The 19,943-nt window shown below is 45.3% G+C and overlaps 1 pseudogene across 1 annotated transcript; it reads left to right on the top strand.

The window, feature by feature from the left end:
* The first annotated feature begins 754 nt into the window (after window positions 1-754).
* LOC110205290 (destrin-like) lies at window positions 755-19,426 on the top strand (annotated as a pseudogene). Its single transcript, XR_013484713.1, has 3 exons — window positions 755-4,907; window positions 7,183-7,379; window positions 18,692-19,426. The product of XR_013484713.1 is annotated as a destrin-like (transcript).
* The last annotated feature ends 517 nt before the right edge of the window (window positions 19,427-19,943 follow it).

Below are 19,943 nucleotides of genomic sequence, written 5' to 3'. Positions count from 1 at the left end.
CCCAAAGAAGTCCTCTTCCTCAGGGGGCCAGGGATCCCTTGAATTTTCCCTCCATTATAAGAAATGATCCCAGACTATCTCAGGCTGAATCCTGAGAGTCCAGACACATTGGATACAGTTAGGAAGTGGAGGCATGGGACTGACTCCAGCAGGTAGGAAGCTTCAAGCTACAATTCTCTTTGTCCATCTGTCAGTAGCTGTGTCACTGAAGGCCTTTAAGTGAGTAATTGTGCCTGGGCCCATTTCCCCCAACCCCCCATACCCATTATTCAGGAATGACTAAGTCTTTTGGAAGAGCAGAAGGCAGAGAGCTAGGTACTTCCTGCCTGGTAATTATCTCCTCAGATGGAGGCTGCCTGATCCCTAGACAATGGCGCCTCTGTGTGTGTGTGTGTGTGTGTGTGTGTGTGTGTGTGTGTGTGTGTGTGTGTGGTAGAGTGGTAGAGAATCACATTTTGGGTATGCATTGGGAGACTTATTTTGGACCTAGAAATAAAGGCCTTTGTTTTTCCAGGAATGCCCCCTTAGGAGGGTGGAAAAGCCAGGCTTAAGCTGGCATTGTCCCTGTGGAAAAGAGAAGGAAGGGACATCCTTGCTTTTCTTCTACATGCTGGCAAACTGAGGGCCAACCTATGCTATGCCACGAGGGCACCTAGATTTTACCTGTAGTATCAAGGGAAGCCAGGCTCGGGGGAGGAGGGGGAGGAAGGTTAACTCAAACTATTTCCTGTAGTAGAGCAGAGAGGCTTTTTTGCCTTGGGGAGGTGGGGTGAGGAATTTCTGTCTATGCTGTGCAGTGAAGCTGCCAGGAAGGTTTTTTTCCTATTAAATTCAAGTCTGGGATTTCAGGGGTGGTGAGAGGCCTGGAATGGTGGGGGTGCCCAGAGCCAGCTTGCCAGCAGGCACTTTGGCTCCTTGGAGAAGCCTGGACACACCACACCCACACTGCGCCTGGCAGAACTGTGTGACTATCTCCTCTTCACTGATTTTTAAAGGTGGTGTTTGGGAGTGGGGAGAAACAAGGGGACAGTGTGTTTGTGCTTTTATTGTGGAATCTGGGTTGGGATTCAAAACCTTGGCCCCCAGATCACTGTAGTCAAGCCCAGGAAGTCTGCCGATGTGGGTTGGTGGCTGAAGGCACTTTCTCTTTCAGTAGGATGGCTGAGCATTCTCTGAGATCAGATGGTATCACTTCCCCAGGAACCTCAGGGCCAGAGCAAAGGCTGGTCCACTGGGCTGGTTGGGGTGAGGGGGAGTGTATGTGTGTTCCTATCAAAACTCAAAAAGAAACTACTTTGCAGCCAGGGCTCTCTGGGGCAGAAATGAAGGTGTTTTAGAATTTATCAGCTGAAAGTAACCTAAGAGGTCATCTATTCCAACTCCCTTATTTACAGGCTGGGATCCCAAAAAGTGACGTGATCTCTGGGGATATGGCTAGCTAAGAGCAGTGTGGTGATTCGAACACAGATCTTCTGAGGTTGTCCTCAATGGAACTCTCCTTTCCCCTCTTTCCTTCCTTCTCCTCTAATCATTTCTCACCCCTATGCTTTGACTTCCAGGCTAAGCAGGGGGCAGGCTTCCTTCCAAAGCAGAGATTAATTAGCAGGAAGTGCCTGTTTGGAGAACTTCCATTCCTGCTTCACAGTGGTCGGTGGAAGGGAAATGTTGCCCTCCTCCTTTTTCCTTGCCCTTGAGATATTCCAAGGTCTGAAAGGACTCTGGGGATGTTTTAGGAGGAGGGCCCTCTCCTTCCTTCCCTCCTTCAGGAGCCCAGGAAGTGAGGGCACACTGAAGGGCTGCCACAAAGCTGGGGAAGTCTGTGAGTGAGCATCTGTGAGTTTGGAGTCCGGAAAAGTCGCAAGGGGAGGTGTCCTTCCAGAGGCCCAGGAGGCCAATAATGCTCACAACAGATGGGGAAATGTACCACCAGGCTCAAGGGGACCCAGAGTCTGGATTGAATGGTATGCTGGCCCATTTTGGTGAACTCTTCCCTTTTCCCTTATCCAGGAAAAAAGTCTAGGACCCTGCAATCTCAGAGCAGGGGATTAAGTTTTGCATTAAGCAATTAATTCAGGCATTGTTAATAAGGATCCAGAAAAGGACTGTAGAGATCTCAGAAAGAAGGTAATGTGATTACATCCTAGTTGGTCGCCTTGCCCCAAGTCTCTACACACTTCAGTCCACTGTCCACACAGCTGCCAAAGTGACCTTCCTAAAGAACAGGCTTGACCACATAAGCACCAGGACACTTGAATCAAGCACACACTCCTTTGTTTGGCATTTAAAGCCTTTCACAATCTTAATCTCCCTTTCCAGATTTATCATTACTCCCCTTCAGGCGCTCTGTAGTCCTACCAAACTGCTCTTCTAGCTAGTCCTCATACATTCCACTTCATCTCCCACCTCTGTGACTTTGCCTAGGCTGGGCCCATGCCTGGAATGCCCTCCCTCCTCAACTCTGCCTCTTAGGGTCCTTAGCTTCCTTTTGAGCACAGCTCAAGTGGCACCACTGCCTCGATGCCTTTCTTGATCCTCCTTAACTACTAGGGATTCCCCCCATCCCCAACACCTTGTATTTACTTTATATATCCTTCTTTTTGCACCTGCTATTTCTTCCAACAGTATGTAAGCCCTTGTGGATAATGACAGTTTCATTTTTGCCTGTATCCCCACCACCTGACGCAATGCCTGGCCAATATTAAGCCTTTAACTTGTTGCTTGATTCATTTACACCTAAGTAGGGACCTAGTTCAAACTGGCTGGCCTGTTTTCTATCTTCCTGGTCAGGAGGCAACCCTGCAGTTGGTCCTGCCCGGGCCCTGGCTCGGGAGCTTTGGTTGTCCCTTTCAACCTTAGGAAGTGAACATTGTATTTCTTCCTCCTTTTCCATCTTACTTGTCCTTTCACTCTTGACACCTTCGGTTGTCTAATGTTGGGCCAAATCTAATAAGAGGAAATTTAAAAGGAATAAATGTCTTTTACTTTAGTTACAAAAACAAACAAACAAATAAAAACCCTACAACAACTTCACAAACGCAAGCTAGGAGAGGGATGGCTAGCTAGGCATCTGTCTGAGAAAGATCAGAAGGTTTTAGTGTACTGGAAACTCGCTATGAATCAATAGCTTCAGAGGGTAACCAAGATAGCTAATAGAATCATAGTGACCAGACCAAGGTAGGTGTTAGTACTGCTGTGCTCTGCCTTGGTCAGACCACAACCAAGATGTGGTGCTCAATTTTTTTTTTATTAATTTATTTTGATTTATCCACAATCACTTCCATATGCTTTTGAGTTGAAAATTTTTCTCCCCTCTCCTCCCCCCCACCCTCCCCAAGATGGCACACAATCTGATATAGGCTTTACATTTACATACCCGTTAAACATATTTTCACATTAGTGAAGTTGTAAGTAAGTATTAAAACCAATAGGAGGAACCATCAGAAAGATGAAACAAAACTCAACAGAAGGTAAAAAGTGATAGTGATTCGACTTCCATAGTTCTTCCTTTGGATGTGGACAGCATTTTCCATCCCGAGGCCTCTGGAGATGTCTTAGATCCTTGTAATGCTGAGAAGGGTTCACTTTAACAATCTTAGTCATTGTATAACGTGGCTGTTATTGTGTACAAAGTCCTCTTGGTTCTGCTCACCTCACTCAGCATCAGACCATACAAGTCTTTCCAGGTTTTTCTGAAGTCAGCCTGTTCATCATTTCTTATAGCACAATGGTATTCCATTACATTCATATACCACAACTTGTTCAGCCATTCCCCAATTGATGGGCATCCTCTCAATTTCCAATTCTTTGCCACCACAAAAAGAGCTGCTATGAATATTTTTGTACATGTGGGTCCTTTTCCCATTTGTTTGATCTCTTTGGAATATAGCCCTAGAAGTGCTATTGCTGGATCAAAGGGTATGCACATTTTTGTAGCCCTTTGGGCATAGTTCCAAATTGTTCTCCAAAATGGTTGGATCATTTCACAACTCCATGTGGTGCTCAATTTTGAGTACTACAAATTGGGAAGGATATTGGTCAGCTGGAGAATGTCCAGAGGAGGTCAGGAAGGATTTGATTGATTGAAGGCTCTGTGGATGTTTAACCTGGAGAATAAGACTTAGTCAGGGTTTAAGGGCAATGGTGGGAGGCCTGCCACATGGATGTGGGATTAGACTTCTTTTACTTGACCTACAGGGCAGATTTTGGCACAGTGGGTAGAAGTTGCAAAGAGGCAGATTTGGGCTTGAATGTAAGGAAAAGCATCTTAAGAATCAGAGCTAAGAATGGAATGATTTGTGCTAAGAGGTAGTGAGCTCTTCCCAGGGGTGTGTTAGCAATTGTTTATCAAACTGCTGGAGGGTGGGGGTGGTGAGGGAAAATACTCAGGAAATAATCTGCATTATTAACATTTTCTCTGTCATTTGCTTCTGTCTAGACAATCAACAAAACAATAAACCAAACACTCAGTTGTAGCTTTTTGCAGATTTCTGAGCTGTGAAAGCTCACATTGAAAATTTAACAACCAGCTCCTCTCTGGTCTGAACTGGCTCCTGCACACCCTGGTTCCTCCTCACTGAAGGCCTTCCACTGAAAATTAAGCAATCACTTGGGTATATCGGAGTGGGGAATCTTACTCTGGCATGTCTTGACCTAGAGGTCCCATTCAATTCAGATTTTGTGATTCTGAGCACCTCTGACATCTTGACCCTGCATTCCAGACCCTTGCTGAGATATTAGGTTCTTAGTTCATACCAGGTACCCGGAGAGGCCGTTGAGGCCCTGTAAGGATTCATTTAAACCCCCAAACACAGACTTGACAGCTGATTTGTCCTTAACGATTCCCAGAGGAGATGCCACTCTGACCCATCCTGACCCATGATCCCAGGCTCTGACAGTCTTCATTGCTGGTAAGTGCTTTCTCATCTTCTCTTCGAATATGTGACACTAAGAACTTTTCTTTTCCTGCCCTGTTACCTTATGCCCCCCCAAGTCTGTCTTCAGACTGTCTGCCTCCCCACCACTCCATCTCTCCTTCTAGATGGAGCTTTGAGCTGCCTTCACTCAGCCTTGGAGTATTCGAGGGGCCATAAGTTAGATGAAGGGGCTGCCACCCCTGGCAGAGGACAAACAGCTCATTGAGGGAGGGCTGGAGAGTGAAAGTCCTGCCCTCCTCCAGGAATCCCGGCAGCCACACAGAGAGCTATTGAAGAATAGAGTCTGGCTGGCTGGCAGGCCCCTGCCAGCGTGGGAATGGAGGGGAGGAGTAAGCTGGGGTGAGGGAGAGCTGGAAAAAGCTTTTCCCTTTACTCCCTCCTCCCTCTTTCCTCCCAGATGCTGAAGAGCCTTAAAACTTTATCATATGAAAGAAATTGGGGGTGTTTAGCTTGGAGAAAAGAAGGCTGAAGGCAGACATGATCATTCTCATCAAATATTTCAAGGCCTGTTCTGTGGAAGATGGATTAGAATTGTTCTGCTTGGCCCCAGAGGGCAAAATTAGGGACCATAGAAAGGAAAGGAGGTAGTTTGGGAGTCAGTTTGAAGATATTTCCAACCACTAGAGATGGCCAGCATTTGAACTGGCTATTTTATGAAGGAATAAGCTCCCCATCCCTGGAACTGTTCAAGTAAAGGGCTGTTGTAGAGGGCATTCATGCATGTTGTAGAGAGGCAGACTGCGTGACTTCTGAGGTCCCTTCCAGCTTGGAGAGCCCAATACAGATTCCTTCTGACAAGACCTCTGGGCAGCCTTAGCCTGGGCAGAGCTTGAAGAGGGGCTCTCCGGTGGGGAGACACATCTGCTTGTAAAAAGAGAGGCAACCGCTTTGTGAACAGTCAAGTCCAAGCTACTCTTACTGGCTTTCAGAGGAGAGATGGTTAGGAGGATGAAATGGAAGCCAAGGGGGATGTACTGATGGAAGGAGTGGAGCTCAGGGAGGTGTTGCTCAGAGTAGCCTCAGGGCCTGTGGGCATCTCACTGTGCCGTGTCTCCTCTGTAGCTCAGGTAGAGCAGCACTGAGGCTGCCCCTGTGCTTGGTAATGCTAGCCATAAAGTGCTTTGAGATCCTGTGGAGTAAGAAGCAGAGTGGTGTCCATTCCCCGAAATGTGAGGGTGCTGCTCCTGCTCTAGCTGGGCGGGAGGCCAGCTTACCCTGCTTCTCCTAGAGCTGTCAGAAGCATATGCTGAAGCAATTACTCTGCTCCCCTGGGAGCTGTGGCTTCCAGAAACAGCGCCCTGAACAACAACAACAGGAACGCACCCTGGCCCCAGCCTCGAGCGCCACCTGACAGGGAAGGGCTGGGGCCCGTCCGGCACCCTCTGCCACCAGCACTACAGGCCCGAGTTGGAGTGGGGGGTGGGAGCAGTGGCGCCCATCTGGGTGCGTGGAGGGGACCATTTGTGTGCCAGCAGGTGGTGGCTCAGCGGGTGAAAGGGGCAGTGGGCTGGGATGCTGCTAGAAGGAATCCAGACGCTGAATCCAGAAATCTGCCTGGGAATCCGGCTACCAGACAGAGAAAAATCAGTCATGATAATAACTTCTATTTGGGTTTAAGCTTTCAGGTTTACAGCAAGGCTGAGAAATGGTGTGGACAGTATTGTTGCTGTTTTACAGATTACAGGTCTAGAGAGCAAAAGTGACTTGTACAGTAGCAAGAAGAACACCAACAATTCACATTTCTGTAAACTTTGAAGACTTAGAAACACTTTCCTCTGAGTCAGGGAGTAAAAGAATTATCCCGTTTTACAGATGGAGTAACAGAGGCTTACAGAGTTAAAATTCGTGGTACAATGGAAAAGATCAGTACCTCTAGTGCCAGAGAACCTGGGTTCATTTCCTGTATCTGATTCTTCCTGGTTGGACCATTTAACCGCTCTAGGTTTCCTCAGCTGTAAAATGAGGGGGATGGTCTCCGAGGTTCCTTCCAGCTGTAGCTCTATGATCCCGTGACTTACCCAATGTCGCACAATTAGTGATGACAAGAGTGTCTTTGCCCGAGGGGCTGGGCTGGGGATCAGAGTCTGCCTGGGTCCCAGTTACATTGGTGATGCCATTTGAGGGACATTTGACCATGCAAATCCCTGTCTCCCCAACACACACACCCATACACACACATACACACACACACACAGAGACACATTGATCTGTCCTTAGGTCCCTGGTCGTCTGCTTTATCATCCTCTAGCAATCCCCATCATGTGTGAGACAGGCACGATGCCCCCTGAACCGTCCAGCCCAGGATCCTATGATGGGGAGTCTTCAGACACATATCTCCAGGTTGATCGCTGGCAGAGACTACGTACTGCTGTCCGGAGGCTGGAATTCTGGGAGAACTTTGATGCTGAACTTATTGGGAGTGGCTTCTTCTCTCAGGTCTACAAGGTAAGACTCCAAGGAAAGATTTGGAGAAAGCAGCTAGAGGACTTTAAACAGCTCCAGTATATAAGGGGTATTCATACTTTTGATAAGTGAGGTATGGTGGTGTTTTCCTGCTCTTCTGTGTCCAGATAGGAGGTATATTAAATCGTGTAGTGCCGGCTCCTCCCTACCTGAGTGAAGTGGAAAGTCAGGATCAGGGATGGACCTATACGGTTGGGCCTGCTCATCCAGAAATCTGATTTCTTTCCTAAAAGTGCCCTTCCCACTAACCTTTCTACCTGCTAATGGTACCTCCTCCCAATCTTCCAGGCTCATAACCTTGGAGGTACCTTTGACTCTTGTCTCTTCCCACACAGCCATAGCCTATCATTTCTGCCTTCAAAATATCATTACATGTCCCCTAGTGTTCATTGCCCCTGCCAGGCCCTTTCTCTTCTTGCCCAGACTATTGTAATAGCCTCCTAACTGGTCTTGCTGCCTTTGTTCTATCCCTTTTCCTATCCACTCTTTGTGCTGCTATTCAAATAATCTTCCTAATGCAACACTTTGATCAAATTCCTCTTCTACCCAGAAATCTTCGGTGACTCCCCACTGGAGATTAAATTAGGGATAAACACCGAATCCTGACACTCAAGGCCATCCACAAGACGGCCTCAACCTACCTGCCCTGGACTCTCTCATAAGATCATAGGAGCATAGATTTAGAGTAGGAAGGGCCTTGTCCAATTTTGAAGATAAGGAAACTGGGACTCACAGAGATTTAGTAACAAGGTCACATTGGAGGGAAGTTGGAGAATTGAGATTCAAACTACTCTTTACATTTTCCACGTTCCACCATTCTCATTCAGCCATGTCCCATCTTTGTGGTCCTTAGAATGAGGCCCCTTCCTAATGCCATCTCCATCCATCAAAGTCCTTCCCTTCAAGGCCTAGCTCACACACATCCTAGGTGAGTTCTTCCCAGGCTCACCTTCACTTCCATCAATGTCCTGGTAAAAGTGATCTCTCTCTCCTCACATTTTTTTTTTAATTTTAATTTTTAGTTTTCCACACTCACTTCTACAAGATTTGAGTTCCAAATTTTCTCCCCATCTCGCTCCTCCCACCACCCCAAAATGGCATGCATTCTGAATACCCCTTCCCCTAATCTGCCCTCCTTCTATCTCTGGCCCCCTTCTTTTCTCCCTTTCCCCTTCTATTTTCCTGTAGGGCGGGATAGATTTCTATACCCCATTGCCTGTATATCTTATTTCCCAGTTGCATGTGAAAACTTTTTTTTTAAACGTGTGTTTTTAAAACTTTAGGTTCCAGATTTTCTCCCTTCCTCGCTCCCCACCCACCCTCCCTTCTCACATTTTTCAAAGCGTTTTCTCTACCTTGTATCACAGCTTCCCTCATTAGGCTGGATCTCCTTGAGAACAGGACCTTTGATGTCTATTTGCAGTTTTGGCACCTAACACAGAACCTTGCTTGTAAGACAGATGTAACAAATGTTTGCTATCAAACTGAGTATCTCGGTGCCATAGGTGAGTCAGGTTAGTGGGTGCTTGGTTTAGCACCTTAGACACATGCTTCCTATCATGATTTCTAGTCCTGGTGCAATGGTTAGAGCATTGGGCCTGATATTAGGAAGACCTTAGTTCAAATCCTGTCTTAGAACAGATCTAGCCTACTAGTTATCTGACCCTGAGCAAGTCAGTTAACCCCTGTCTGCCTCAGTTTCTTCAACTGTAAAATGGAAATCATATCTGTAAGGTGCTTATTAGCACAGTGCCTTTCACTTAGTAGGTGCAGAATAAATACTTGTTCCCTTCCCCTGTTCCTTTTTCTGGACAGCCCCCAGGATATCTATATCGATTGACCTGGTTATAGCCCTGCCCCCTTGAAGGACTTCTTAACCACTCCAATTGGCCAATTCCTCTACAGCAGGGGATCTTAACCTTTTTGTATGTCTTGGCAGTTTAATGAAGCCTATGTGCCCTGCCTCAGAATAATGCGTTGTTTTAAAAAAAAATTAATGGAGGGGAATGCCAAATTTCAGTTAGAGGTGAATGAAAATGAAGACGCAATTTTTTCCCATTCAGGTTCTCAGACCCCCTGAAATCCATCTGCAGACTCCTGAGTATGGCAGGGGAAACATCAGGTTAAGAGCCCCAGCTCCAGAGAAAAGAGTGTTTCTGGTGGGCAGTGAGAGGGCAGCTCTGATGGCCCCTGCTCCTGGCCCCTGCTCCCAGCATGTATATCTTATCACACTGATTAGAGGAACCTGGAGTTTGATTTAATCTAGGCTTGGGAGAATAGCTCAGGCCAAAGACATGATTCTTAGGGTGAGGGTTAGGGCATGAGCAGATCTACTCCACCTCCCTTCCCATAGGCTCAGCTAACCTGTGTGTGGATTGTACCCATCTTTGGGACTATGGGAGGGGATACCTCAGCTGAGGAGCTGATGCTGGGGGAGCTCACACCTGCCGAGGATGTGAGTATTATTCTTTAATGAGCTCTTGATTCCTGGCCTGGAGGTAAAGAATGATAACCAAGAGCCAAACAACCACTTCCCCATATTTCTGAGTCTCCTAAATCTGTAGGGGAATGGCCTTAAGGGTCACAGTTAGGGATTAAAAGGTAAGAAGTGTAGACATTCCTGGAATTTGCAGTGTGGATATTGGTCAGAGAAGGTATTTGGAAGCAGAGGGAATTCCATGGTCCCTGGGAGGTCATAGGATCATAGAGCTAGTACTGGGAGAGACCTTAGAGGACCTCAATTTTATAGTTGAAGAAATTGAGACCCAAAAAGATTAGCTGACTTGGAGACAGCTGGGTGGCCCAGTGGCTAGAGCTCTGGACTTGGAGTCAGGAAGAAACCTGCATCAGATACTTACTAGCTATGTTACTTACTAGTGTGACCCTGGGGAATTCACTTAACCTTTCTCAGCCTCCGTTTACTCATCTGTAAAATGGGCATAGTTATAGCATCTACCTCACAGTGTTTTTATGAGAGCCAAATGAGGTGCCATTTGCAAAGAGCTTTCCAAGCATTAAAGCACTACATAAATATTGGTTGTTGATGTTTACTATTATTGCCCAAGGTAGAATGGGTAGTAAGCTGGGATTTGTACCCAGGATCCTCTAACTCCACATCCAGGGCAAGATCAGCATATGCTTCTCCCACACATATGCCCTGCAAGCTCAGGTGAGACCTGGGCAGATACTTCCTGGGTATGAAGCAGCCTCCTCCACCCCAGCCCCCCCAAGTGGTAGATCATCGGGTCTCCCTGGTGAGAATGACACCAGAAGGCCCCACCCAAGAGGATAATCCATGGCCTCTGAGCCCCTCCTTCTTTCCCAACCAATTCAGCTTTTCTGCTGCTCCCAGCTCCATACAAAGCTCTTCATCCTGCAGCCTCAACTGTACATCACTATGGTAACAGTTATAGCTCTTACTTAGCTTTTATCAGGGGAGCAGCACCCCTCCCCCCCTTGGTATTTCCATCACGAAAGGGAGTCAGAACAAAGAATGAATCATTCAATCAGCCCTGGGTCCCAGAACCGGAGTCTTCTATTCTCCTCCTCACCACCCTGAGGAACCCCCTCCCCATCTTAGAATGTGAGAGGAAGGGCTGGCCTGGCCTTACTATCTACCTGAAGTTTTACTATTCTGCTATTTAGGGTAGGGCCTGGGGGCTTTTGAGATCAGGTAAATGGTAGGGGGTCTCTATTATTCTGCCTTCTACATCGGAGGGAGATTTTTCTGTGAGATTTCTTTGATTTTTGTGACTCAGTGTCTAGAAACAGATGGTGGCATTAGTTTCTTTGCTCTGGGCTGAGGGGAGTACCAAGACAAGAAGAGGTGGTGGGCCATATTCTTCCCATTTCTGAGGGGGACTCTCTAGTAGGAAATGTTCCAGGGAGAGGAATGTGTTTGGAGCCACCTCGCTCCTCTTTGGCAACCCGCCTTCTTCAGAAGGGCCTCTCCCATACACTCCCTTTCTCATTCAGCCCCTTCATGGAAGGCCCAGCCCTTGAGCGCAGCACTGGGTTGGGCTGCAAAGGGGTTATGTACTGGTTTGTATTCTGACCTCTGACCTGGACGGAGTTGTAGCCTCTTGGCTCTGGAAATAGCTGAGGGGGCATCACCATTGATGGGGTTGATTACCATTAAAAGCAGTGTAGAATAATAATAATAATAATAATAATAATAATAATAATAATAATAATAATATTAGAAGAAGAATTTAGCTTTATGTAGAACTTTAAGGTTTTCAAAGCACTTAAAAAATATTATCTCATTTTATCCTCACAACAACAGGATGTGTGTGTGTAGGTATTATTATTATCACCATTTTACAGATGAGGAAACTGAGGCAGACCAAAGTTAAATGACTTGCCCAGGGTCACACAGCTGGTCATACAGGAGATACAATTTAAACTCGTCTTCCTGACCTCAAGTCCAGTGCTCTATCCACTTTGATACCTAGCTGCATCTAGGTGTTTAGTAGATAGAAAATTGGACTTGGGGTCAGAAAGACCTGGGTTCAAATTCCACCTCAGTCACTTCTTAGCTGTAAGATCCTGGGCAAGTCACTTAACCTTTGTAACCCTAGTTCCTCTAACGTCTTTTGACCCTTTGATCACCTTGTGGTCCTCCAGGTGGAGATTTAGAAATGCCCAGGGGCACTGGGCCTGAAAAGGAAGACCATAGGTGAAAGCTGGAGTGTAGGCCCCCAGCTGGGCCCCAGGAAGAAGGGCACAAGACAGCAGTGCTGACCATAGAAGAAGCAGTTTCCTGGAGGGATGATGGTTTGAGAGGGGGAAACCAGTGCCAGGAGACAGGTATTGGCAGTCCTTTCTGGCATTGGGCTGGCCCAGCACAGGCAATACTGTTAGTGCCAGGCTCTCAAGAAATGCAACCAAATATCTCAGCCTGAAGGGAACAGGGAGGGGCCCAGGGACAGCTTCAGAGAAGGCGAAAGGGGAGTGTTGCTCTGGGCCACCCTGAGAGTGGCCCTGAAAGCAACTCCCTCAGGGCCAAGCCTTCTGGTGCCTTGAGACAAAGGCACTGGAAGAGGAAGAAGAGTCCCATCTATTCTCCTCTCCCATTTCTTTGTTTCTGCTGGAGGGAAGGCAGAAGGTGCTGAGAGTTGCTAGTTCTTATTGCTATTATGGTAACCATGGTAACTGCACAGGATAATCTTGCTGCTTTCTGGGTTTCCCATCTTTGAATGTCTGTGTCTGCATGGTGTGAAACATCAGGCTATGCTGTCTCTCAGGGTTTCAGGTAGGAGGGGAGAATCAGCAACCAATATAATACAACTGGGCACATTCCTTATGGCATCAGTAACCAGGGAGTTTCTGTCATGGAGGTGCTGGGCAGGGTCAGCAAAAGGACAGAGCAGAGAAGGGAAAAACCTGGGTCCAGATCAGCTCACAGGGCCAAAAAATAGTTGAGTGGCCTGGACTTCCATTGCGGGATTTTTCAATCTTTTTGATGTCATGTACAGACTGGTAAAGCCTATGGATCCATTTCAGAATAATGTTTTTAAATGAATAAAATAAAATATGTAGGATTACAAAGGAAACCAATTATATTGAAATACAGCTATCAAAATATTTTTAAAAAATTCTTGGACCCCAAATTAACAGAACCCTATATATCTAGACATATCTATAGATATCTAGATATATCTAGGGCCAAGAAAGAGACCAATGACTCACCACTTGAGGCAAGCACATTGTCAGAAATGTCAGTTATTTTCAGAGTTGTCCAGTGCCCTCCTGACTACATGTAAGGAGTTTTCTAGGATGGCTCCCTTTCTCCTCCCCAAGAACCAACCTAGAACCCTATGTCTCTCTCCTCTTTTCTGAAGGTGAGAACCCCTCCAAAGGGGCAGAAATTGGGGGGCTTCTTTCTAAGGTCATGTGCCAATGCACGAACGAAGGGTCCCCTCCCAGAAGAAGGGTTATATCTATTGGACCCCTCCTATGTATTTGTGTGTGGGGAGGTGGGGAGGTATTTCTCCCCTCCCTGACTAATATCTCACACTCTAATCTTCCCTTGGCTTTGATTCACTTGTTTTTAGTGACTCATTCAATATGTTTCAGCAGTACTACACACCCCCTCATCCTGCCACCCTTATCTTCACAATCAACAAAACCACAGGAAGGGGCCTAAAGGCCCCTGAACACAAAGTCCCCTCCTCCTCAACCTCTCTGCAACTTTGCCTTTATAGCAGTGAGGTGTGAGCACAGATAGGCCCCAATACCGATCTCATCTGGGTGCTGGGTGCTGGGTGCTAGGTGCTGGTGACTCAGATGTGAAACGATTCAGACCTGCAGCTGAGCCTGGGTAGGAAAGGGAGGGGAGGAGAAAGTCAGTGTGAAGAGACCAAGAAAGGGAAATATTTATATAGGTCAACATGCATACACAAAGTGGGTGCATCCAGCATTTATTAAGCACGTATCAGGAAAGGACTTGTCTCTGGAATGTCAGAGACATTCAAAATGGACTTTTGGGAGCCCAATACCCACTCTATATGTCCTCCCCCACCCTGTCCCCAAGACAGAAAGGGACTCTTGGGAACTCTGAGGTGGTCATCAGCCCTTGCAAGAGGTCTTCTCCCAGCTCATCAGTTCAATTATTGCTTCTGTGCAGATAACTAATTATCACTTCTGTGCAGATGACCTTCTCACTCAGGGATTTTTCACCTGGTCTCCATGGATTACCCGAAGAGTCCATGGATAGATTTCAGGAGCTGCATGAACTTGGATGGGGGGAAAAATTACATCTTTGTTTTTATTAATCTCTAACTGAAATGTAGCATTTCCTTCAGTTGTTTAAAAACAGTCTGAGAAGGGGCCCATTGGCTTCACCAGATTGCCGACAGGGTGGTCCATGACACAAAAAAGGCTAAGAAATCCCTGCTGCAGTTAGAATGACCAGGGTTCCCTACCTCTTCCCAACTCAACACCATGTTACTCTGTGGAAATTCCTCCCTTTCTTCAAAGTTCACCTAAGGTGTTCTCTCCATGAAGCCTTCCCAGAGCCTTTCAGGTAAACCTGATCTCTACCATCTCAGACTTTTCATGGCACTTCCTTGACAACAGTTCCATTCAATGAGCATTTTTAAAGCATCCACTATGAGGAAGGAACCATGCTGGGAGCCAGGGAAGCTGAAACAAAACAGAAAACAGTTCTTGACCTCAAGGAGCTTAGGTCTTCTGGGGGTGGGATGAGTGGAAGTAATAACAGTTACACAGATAATTTATTAGCTAATTCAATATAAGAGGGGGAAAGGGAGAGGAACAAGCATTTATTTAGTGCCTGCTGTGTGCCAGGCATCATGCTAAGCACTATACAAATACTATATTATTGGAGGATGAGAGCAGTAACAATACAGGGACCAGGAAAGGTTTCTCACAGGGGTCACCTGAGCTGAGCCTTAAAGTAAGCTGGGGATTGTATTGTAAGAGGGAGAGGACAGAGGTAGAGGAGGGAGAGGAGAGAGAGAGAGGAAAAGGGGAGGGGGCATTCCAGGCATGTGGGACAGTCTGTGCAAAGATGCTGAGGCAAGAGATAAAATGCTGAATTTGGGAAAACACACATAGGCCAATATGTAGACTGGAACATATAGTATGTGAAGGAAAATAATAAGACTGGAAAGATAGGCTGGAGCCAGACTCTGAAGGGCTTTATTTTTTATGATTTTTTAAAGTGTTTTTAATTTAGAATTTATTTTGATATCTTGTTTTTACAGCACTTTCATTTAAATATATGCCTCTCCTCCTCCTCCTTCCCCTCCTGAAGTGCCTTCCTTACAACAAAGAAAAAAGAAAAAAAACACCACAGTTCCGTAGAATTAACCAACAAATCAACCAAGTGTGACACGATACCCAGTGATGCACACTCATAGGTCCCAACTTCTGCAGAGAATAGTGGGAAGTATGTTCTCATGTCTCTTCTCTGAGGCCATATTTGGTCATTATAATATACGAAAGGTTCTAATTGCCAAATGAGGAGTTTGCATTTTCTACTAGAAACAATAGGAAATCATTGAACATTCTTGAGCAAGGAAGTGACCCATTAGGAAGATTCTGTTGGCTGTTGTGTGGAGGATGCAAGCTGAGGCAGAGAGGAGAGAGAATGGAATCTGTTTTGTTTTTGTTTTTGCTAGGCAATGGGGTTAAGTGACTTGCCCAGGGTCACACAGATAGTAAGTGTTATGTGTCTGAGGCTGGATTTGAACTCAGGTCCTCCTGAATCCAGGGCTGGTGCTCTATCCACTGTGCCACCTAGCTGTCCCAAGAGAATGGAATCTGGAAGACCAATTGGGACATTACTGTAGTAATCTTGGCAGGAAATGAAGAAGTTATGAAAACACAAATGGTAGTTATGTGAGTAGGGAGAAGGGCATACATAAGTGAGAGATTTTGTGGAGGGAAAATTGGCAAAATTTGTTAACTGATTGCCTGTGGGGAGTGAGAGAGAATGAAGACTCAAGGACTGTTCTGAAGTTGCGATCATAAATTCCTGGAAGGATAGTGGTGCCTTCCACAGAAATGAGGAGTTTGGAGGAGGAGCAGCAGGTTTAACAGAGAAGATAATGAATTCTGTTTTGTGCATGTTGAGTTTGACACGTCTACCACAGGCTCAGTCAGAGATGTCTAGCAGAAAACTGGTGATGCGGAACTGAAACTCAGGGAAGAAATAAGGGCTGATTGGTTGATTTAGGAGTCATTCACATAGGAAATAATAATTGAACTCTTGGGATCTGAGATTATCAAGAGAGAAGGCATAGAAAGAAAAGAGAACCAAGGCTAGGACAGAACCTCTGGCTACACCTGCACTTGGGGGTGGGACACGGAGGGTGATCCAACTTTAGATCTCAGTTGGCTGAGTGGACCTCATGTTTGAAACGGCTTGAGTTTGTTCCAGGCTTTCTAGCCTTTCTATCCCCTGCATTATACTCATCCTAATGGTGCCAGGGGGATGGAAAATGGTGACTTGTGTAGTTTCAGGGCTTAATGTAAATGGAGTTGCCATCAAGATCCCATCATGCTGTGCTAAAGGCATTCAAAACAAAATAGTCAACTCTTTTATGTCAAATCAACTCTTTTATGTCAAACAGGTCTGAAGAAAACCTGTGGACAACATGCCTGGGATGCTGCATGGGCTTGGGGTACTGTCAGCACACTGTGATTGATCTAGGGGCCCTAGGTCTGGGGTGGGAGGGGCAAAAGAAGTTGATGTCAAACATGTCAAAGAAATCCTTCATTGGAGTCCAGGTACCACCCGGTGATAAGCTAGGAGGCAAAGGCTTTTCCCCCAAGAGTCAGGATGTTTGGGGATCCTCATCTGTCAGGTGATAAGACTGTTCCCTTTCCTCTCTTTGTGACTTTGATATTAGATTTTGATATTACAAATGTCTGATCACCCTCCACTGCAAATAGCCCTTAGGTGTGACTGCTTCCTTGGCAGAAGTGAAGCCTCTGACAAAGAACATAACCAGAGGAGGCTGGAGATGTCAGATTTCACCCCTCCTGGAGTGGGTGTGCCAGGCTGCCTGGTAGTTTTAAAGCTGTATAAAATCTCTGTCTCTATCTCTAATGTGAGCATATAGTCCTTCAGGTTACTTAAAGTTGGTAAGGAAATAAGAATCTTAATAGATTGTAGTCTGAGCTACATTTAGATGAAATTATGAAATAAGTTAATTATTTATGTAATTATATTTATTTATTATATTAAATAATTTATTTATATAATTACATATAAATCAATCAACAAGCATTATGTGGCAGGTGAGACACCAGGTCCTGGGGATACAGATACAAAAAAATTGAAATAATACTTAATCTCAAGGAGTTTAAAAGGGGTCACTTTTATGTATCCAACCCTAGACTAAATGAACCTGGGTTGATTTCTATAAGGAGCTATGAGGAACCCAGGCTGGTCTGTTCCTGAATACACAGATGGATAGCCTGGCACATAGTAGATACTTAATAAATAATTATTGCTTGGTTGATTGATTGCTAGGTGGGATTTGGGATGGAAACTGCAGGAACCCAGATTGGGTCCTGCTGTGCCTGCCAAGGAGAGACTGAAGGGGGTCTGGGAGCTGGAGCACCTGCAATCTGAATTGTTACCTGATGATTTATGCAGAAGTTGAACTCTGAGCAGCTGTGGCTCCTGTCCACTTGCCTTTCTGCCTTTAGTGTCCCTTGTAAGGCAGATGTTTTCATGGAAAGAATTCTTATACTACTCAGATGTTGATGTATGCCCCCCTCATGAAAATGGTGAGCTACTTGAAAGCAAGGTTTATGTTATCATCAACATTACGTTCTAGCCAAACAGGCTGACTAAACTATTGCTTGAACTTGATATACCATATCTCTTTGTGCATTCGTACAAGCTGTGCCCCCATTCCTATGTAACCAGGTATTCAGACCTTTTCTCCCTGTGCAAAAGGAAGGGCTCTGGGACCTGGCTGCATGGGCTTCTGGGAATTATAGTGCTGAAGGACAATGTCAGTTTTCCCTATGCCTGGAAGGGGAAGGATCATGAGATTCCAGGGAGAGGAGCAAGAGACCACTAAGGGTTTGCCGTGCCGTCCCAAAATTTTCTTTCAGCATTGAGTCACCACGTGGCCAGGAGCTGCTGGGAATTCATTATTTCCATTATACTCAAATGTTCTCATACATGTGATTACACATGGTGGCATGTGATAAATGTTTAATGATTGATTGATCAGCCATAGACAGGCAGGGAACATTTGCACGTGTTCTGCACAACTCATATTACACCTGGGATGCACTTTTATCTCAACTCTGCATTTCAAAATCCTTTTCTTCCTTCAAGAGTCAACTCAGGTGTTACCTCTAAGAAGCCTCTCGTGATCACTTGAGTTAGTACATTCTTCTTGCTCAGATTTTCCAGTGGCACATTGTGCAATCTCTTGCTCCTCTCACCCCGTTCATTCCTGTCCTTGTATTGTACTTATCTCTGTACATGTGCCCTACTTTTCCACATAAAGAGAGGCTCATTAAGCTGACTGCTGAGTGATGAATTCTTTGGCCACAGCAACCCATCAAATAAAGAAAGGTACAAAGTGGTCCTCATTCCCATGAAGCTCCTTTCTGCTGCTGCAGTGACAATAGCAGAGTTGTGGAAGAGAGAGAGGATCACTCTCTCTCCAGCCAGCTCTCCTGGGCAGCCGTAGTGTCTCCCCCATCCCCTCTCTGGGAAGAAGACATCCCACCACACTTTTGAAGGTAGCAGTGTCCAGACTCTTCACTCTCCCTCCTCTCTGCCACAATTGACCCAGGGAACTGACCATGTTCTGGCCCGTGGTGTTTGGAAAGATGGCCTCAGGAGTGCAAGTAGCTGATGAAGTATTCTGCATTTTCCATGATGTGAAGGTTTGGAAATGTTCCACTCCAGAAGAAATCAAGAAAATAAAGAAGGCAGTTATCTTTTGTCTCAGTGCTGACAAAAAAAATGCATCATTGTGGAAGAAGGCAAAGAGATCTTAGTGGGGGAGATGTTAATGTAACCATTACAGATCCTTTCAAGCATTTTGTGGGAATGCTTCCTGAACAGGATTGTTCCTACGCTTTATATGATGCAAGCTTTGAAACAAAAGAATCAAGAAAAGAAGAATTAATGTTTTTTTCTGAACTAGCACTTCTCAAAAGTAAAATGATCTATGCAAGCTCTAAGGATGCAATCAAAAAGAAATTTCAAACCCAGCATCAAGCCAGTGGGCCAGAAGACCTCAACTGGACTTGTATTTCTGAGAAAATAGGAGGATCCTTAATTGTAGCTTTTGAAGAAAGTCTTGCGTAGATCGACATCCGTGTTTAATGTATCTTCTTGCTAAATATGTAAAACAAATATATTTAGGTCAGGGTTTCACTGAGGGGGAGCTGTCTTGTTCCGGATTAAACTAGATTGTGTAAACCTGTATAAAATAACCCTAAATTAATCTGAAGTCTAAAGTTTCATGGTTGTAAATTAAATTTTTTGCTGGCTGACAGTCTGTTTGTCCAGTTGGCACTAAGATTATTGTTTAAGCTCAGAATTTTTAATTATGCAATTAAAACAACAAAGAAAAGTGGCCATAAGGATAGAATGGAAAATTAATAGATATTTTTGTAACTTCTATAGTTACTATCTCTCCTTTGATTACCCTATTGGTCATAATCTGATGGCAATTTAGTCCTATTTTTTAAAAAAAAAGTTCTTTGAGCTAAATAGAGACTGACTTTAAGGGTTTGAATGAATGGAAAGCATTTCCCCTCAAAAATTCAAAAACTAACACTAATCCACTAAATATAGTAGTTAAGTCAAGTTGGGCTGTCTTCACCAATGTACCTTAACTGCCTTAAAATTGTACACACTAGTAGTAAAAGCTAAAGTGGTTAAATGATTTGCCCAGGGTCACATAGCTAGTAAATATCAAGTGTCTGAAGTCAGATATGGACTCAGGTCTCTGTGACTCCAAGGCCAGGGCTCTATCCACCATATCACCTAGCTGCCCTCTCAAAGCACTTTTTAAAGCACATAGAACAGAGGAA

This window comes from Phascolarctos cinereus, unplaced genomic scaffold (assembly GCF_003287225.1).
Source record: "Phascolarctos cinereus isolate Bilbo 61053 unplaced genomic scaffold, phaCin_HiC Scaffold_2;HRSCAF=192, whole genome shotgun sequence".
NCBI classification, from domain to species: Eukaryota; Metazoa; Chordata; class Mammalia; order Diprotodontia; family Phascolarctidae; genus Phascolarctos; species Phascolarctos cinereus.
Note: the sequence above shows the minus strand (reverse complement) of the source record. Positions and strands in the feature narration are given on the sequence as shown.